Genomic DNA, 4,803 nt, shown 5'->3' with positions numbered 1-4,803 from the left:
ACGAAGAGAAAAATTCATCGTTCTCGGCGTAGGATAAAAAGCCACATCTTGTTACTTAATATAATTCATTCTGTGATTTAAGTTTTTATACGATATGATATTCGATAAGCCTAAAACACAAGATAAAAGAGAAACAAACAAAAGGGAAAAAATAAAAATAAAAAAGACGACGGGCAGAGGCCTACGGTCCCGGGAGGAGGCAGAGAGCGGGAGGAGGGGCGCCTCCCGCAGACAACAGGGCGGGTGGGCGGAGACCCGCTAGAGGCTAGGGCTGCCCCGGGCGGGCCCAGAGCTGCGGGCCCGGGAAGAAGAGGGTGGGACCGTCCGGACCGTGCTCTCCTCCCCGCCCTCCACACCTCCCGGGAGTCAGCTCTTAAACTCCCAACGTCACCTGACTTTCCGGATCCCGAGGTCTGATCAAAGTGGCCGCTAGGTGACACCCAGCAACCGCTGCCGGTGTCATCCTGAAAAGAACGGACCCTATGACTGACGGGGGTGGGGCGCACAGTGGGTGGCCCGGCCAGCTCCCCTTCCTCCTCGGAGCGGATCGGATCATCTGGAACTTTATCCAGAGAGGAGAGAGTGCCCCTGGGTGTGTGCTAGAAGCCGGAGGGTTGGGGCAGGGACCTACCCAAGAGAGAAGTAGAGTACAGGGAGTTTCAGAGTTGACCCACTCACCATCTCGCCCTGGTCAATACAAGAGTGGCAATATCTGTCACCGTGGAATGAACACTTGGTACCGAAGACCTTTGTCTATGCTGGCCCCCGTATGCCTAGGGGGGGGCATGTGGCCAGAATCTGACATCCTAAACGTCTTCGTAGAAAGAATTTGGGGGTGGGGGTGGGGGAGAGAGACAGAAAAAGAAAAGAGAGGGGGAAAGAAATGGCTGCCACAAAACTATCAGAACAGAGAAGCGACCGATAGGGCCTATCTGGTTAAGTTCTTTCCCTACCCAGAGAACGACTTGACGTAGCTGACGTCACTGCAGTCAGGCCACGTTCCGGTGGACACAGAGAGTCAGGGATAGAATTTCACGCTCGGCACTGTCTCTCGGGACAGCGGGAAGGTGGAGGGTGGCTGAGGGTTCTATGCTCCTTTATCACACACCGTCAGGTAGGTCAGGTAAAATTGAGGACAGATTTCCAGTGTTTCGAGAAAGGAAGAGCACTCGTGCAGGCCATCTATCTGTACGTGGGAGAGTGTCCCCGAAAAGTGGCTTTCAGTGCCGGGATGTGCCTAGGCCAAGAAGGTACACGATCCTGAGTGAGAATGGTCCGTCCCATCGAGTCAGTCGGTAGGAGGCCACCGGGTCGAGACGGAACTGCCCCCCCACCCGCCCCCGCCCCCGCCCCCGCCCCCGCCCCCGCCCCCCAGAGCAGACAGACTCAGAATGGAGTCACTCGGTGCCAGTGCCCTGCCCGGGTGCCCCATCATTCAACCGAACTGGGAAACAGGTGGGCTTTCCGACCCTCGGGAGGGAGCTTCACCGGCGGGCGGACAGATCAGAAGGGGCCCGGCTCCCTTGAGCGGGCAGGCTGGGGACGGTCGGTGGGGTCTCTTGACAGGAGGCACCACGGAACCCTTGAGGCAATGTCGGGGGCACCTATGTTGCGGTCCAAAGCTAGCGTCCGAGAAGTCGTCCCGAAAGCATGATGGCGTCAACAAGTCCCCTCCGTTCAAGAAACGAGATTCATTTCTAGAGGAGGGCCACCCCCGCGGGAGGACCGTAGGCTTCCTGTGGACATTCTCTTCAAAAGGCAATTCACTCAGCGGAGTGAAAATCGGAAAAATCGCTGTCCTCTGACGCAGCTGCAGAGAAAAGATGGCACCAAAATCAATGAAACACACACACACACACACACACACACACACACACAAACACACCTCCTCCCATCTGAACGAGCACTCCGGACGGTCACATAGGGAGAGCGACGGGCTCTCTTCCCCCCCCCCCTGTGGTTTTCTACCTTTCGTTGCGGTTTTTTCCCTCAGTGGATAGAGGAGGAGACACAGGGGGCTCAGCCGGCATGCGAGTGGGTTTATCATCCTCTGTGAGTATCAACACGCGACACCACCTAAGTGAAGGAACACACCGGTGTTTCACGTGATGTGGCTCAATGCCTGGCAGATACGAGCCTTTGCAGGCCTCCTCGTGATCGACAGGACGTCGCCTTGGACACGGACACATCTTGTCCCTCCCTCCCGAGGCGATAGGCGGTTCCGTACCTCCTCGGGGCCAGGGCACAGTCTGCCTAGGCACCTACAACACGTGTGGCAACAGCCTCGATGGCTCTGCCATGAGAACGAACTCCCGTGGCACGGGGGTGGGGTGGGGGGGGTCGGGTGCTGAAGAATTCAGCTGAGTGAAGGAATGCCACGGGATTCAGAGTGCCATCGGTGGGCTGAGAGGCGAGCAGGGCGGGCTTTGAAAGGGTAACATTCTCCCTGCCTTCCGTCTGGCTGTGAATACAGAACGTACACGCCAGGCGGGGTGGCTCACGCCTGTAATCCTAGCACTCTGGGAGGTAGAGGCGGGTGGATCGCTCAAGGTCGGGAGTTCGAGACCAGCCTGAGCAAGAGCGAGACCCCCATCTCTACTAAAAATAGAAAGAAACTATATATCTAAAAATATATACAGAAACAGTATCTAAAAATATATACAGAAAAATATTAGCCGGGCACGGTGGCGCATGCCTGTAGTCCCAGGTACTCGGGAGGCTGGGGCAGTAGGATCGCTTGAGCCCAGGAGTTTGAGGTTGCTGTGAGCTAGGCTGACGCCACGGCACTCTAGTCTGGGCAACAGAGTGAGACTTTGTTTCAAAAAAAAAAAAAAAAAAAAAAAAATATATATATATATATATATATATATATAAAAATATATACACACACACACACACACACACACACGTATATCCAATTAGCTGGGCATGCTGGCACATGCCTGTAATCCCAGCTACTCGGGAGGCTGAGGCAGTCTGATCGCTTGAGCCCAGGAGTTTGAGATTGCTGTGAGCTAGGCTGACGCCATGGCACTCTAGCCAGGGCAACAGAACGAGAGACTCTGTCAGAAAGAAAAGAAGAGCGAGAGCGAGAGAGCGAGAGAAAGAAAGAAAGGAAGGGAGAGAAAGGAAAGAGAAGGAAGGGGGGGGAGAGAGAGAGAGAGAGAGAGAGAGGAGAAAACTATTAAAAAATTCGGGACCAGATCCATCGGTCGGTACTCAGAAGCGTGACGATCGGGTGTTCCCGAGCACGTGTGAGATGTGTCTTCTCCCTGATGCCGCGTTTCCTCCACACACACATCACCCATCTGCCGTGGAAAAAAAGCAACAAAAAGAGAGAAAGAGATTAAGAAGGGAAAATGGAAACAGGGCAAAAGAGGAAGAAAGAAAGAAATTTCGAAAAAAAGAGACCAAAGTCACAGCGAGAAGGAAGAATACTGAGCCCAGAGCGACACCTAGTGACCACACCGTCACAAGCACCCTAGGGCCCCAATTCGCCAGAGACATCTGGTGGACCCCAGGGCAACATGTGGTCGACCCGGGGCCATGGCGTCTGCAGCCGATTCCCAGGCGGGCACACGAGCCCGGGGAAACTCATTCTCAGCGCGGGGAGGAGGGGAGGGGAAATAATAGCAAAGTCACACCAGATCCCTTTCTAGTTCATAAACGTGTTGATTGCGTGTTCACGCGCACGTGTGAGAAGGGCCTCCTGGTGTGTCGGCACGTCACCCGCGTGACGTGAAACCATGAATCCGGGGGGGGGGGGGGAGCGGAAAGGCGGGCAGGAAAAGGCAAAGAGAGAATAGATAAAATGAAAGGACCAAAAAGAAAGTCACACAGCAGGGTAGGGGAGTGAGAGCAAGTCGAGAGACTGCAGACAGAAACTCCGAGAGGAGAGGAATGCTCCGGAGCGCCCCCTCGCCCCGCGCGAGAAGAATACCGATCGCAGGGTGACCCCTAGGGGCAGCGAGGCCAGAGAGACCAAATCCGTCCCGAAGCCTCCCTGTCAGGACGACAACCACAGACCAGACATCTGGTCAACCACCCAAGGACCAGACATCTGGTCAACCAGCGAACCCATGCGGAGGCCGCATGCAGCAGCGACATCTGCACGACCACTCAGGGTGCTCCCTGCCGGGAGGGTGTGTCTCTATGTGTGTGTGTCCGGGGGGGGGGAGATTGCGATGAAAGTCACGCCAGGTCCCGGGATAGTTCGTGAGCGTGATAATTGCGTGTGTGTGGAGAAAAAAGGGGGCGGGGCGATAGGGAGTAAAGAAAGGAGGAGCGGGCGAGCGGAGGGGTGGGGAAGGAGAGGGAGTCGAGAAGCCCGCAACCGCAGCGCCCCCTGGCGGTGATCCCCCTCCATAGCATCGATGGGGCCAGCCCCGCAGAGACTAAGTGCGACGGGACATCTGGTCAACCCCAAGGACCATGGGATTCCCGGCACGAAACCGGCGGAGGAGGAGGAGGAGGAGGAGGAGGAGGAGGAGGAGGAGGAGGAGGAGGAGGAGGAGGAGGAGGAGGAGGAGGAGGAGGAGGAGGAGGAGGAGGGCTAGGGGGCGGCGGCGGCGGGATAGGCGGCGGAGGCGGGCTAGGCGGCGGCGGGCTAGGCGGCGTAGGAGGCGAGCTAGGCGGCGGCGGCGGCGGGCTAGGCGGCGGCGGGCTAGGCGGCGGCGGCGGCGGCGGGCTAGGCGGCGGCGGGCTAGGCGGCGGAGGCGGGCTAGGCGGCGGCGGGCTAGGCGGCGGAGGCGGGCTAGGCGGCGGCGGGCGGGGGGTGGTGGTGGAGGGGGAAAGAAAAATAAA

The 4,803-nt window shown here is 57.4% G+C and overlaps 1 pseudogene; it reads left to right on the top strand.

Annotated features, from left to right (window-relative positions):
• Positions 1–3,647: 3,647 nt before the first annotated feature.
• On the top strand, positions 3,648–3,739 carry LOC138379849 (small nucleolar RNA U13; annotated as a pseudogene).
• Positions 3,740–4,803: the final 1,064 nt, after the last annotated feature.

This window comes from Eulemur rufifrons, unplaced genomic scaffold (assembly GCF_041146395.1).
Source record: "Eulemur rufifrons isolate Redbay unplaced genomic scaffold, OSU_ERuf_1 scaffold_195, whole genome shotgun sequence".
Taxonomy (NCBI): domain Eukaryota; kingdom Metazoa; phylum Chordata; class Mammalia; order Primates; family Lemuridae; genus Eulemur; species Eulemur rufifrons.
This window is presented reverse-complemented; position numbering and strand designations above follow the sequence as displayed.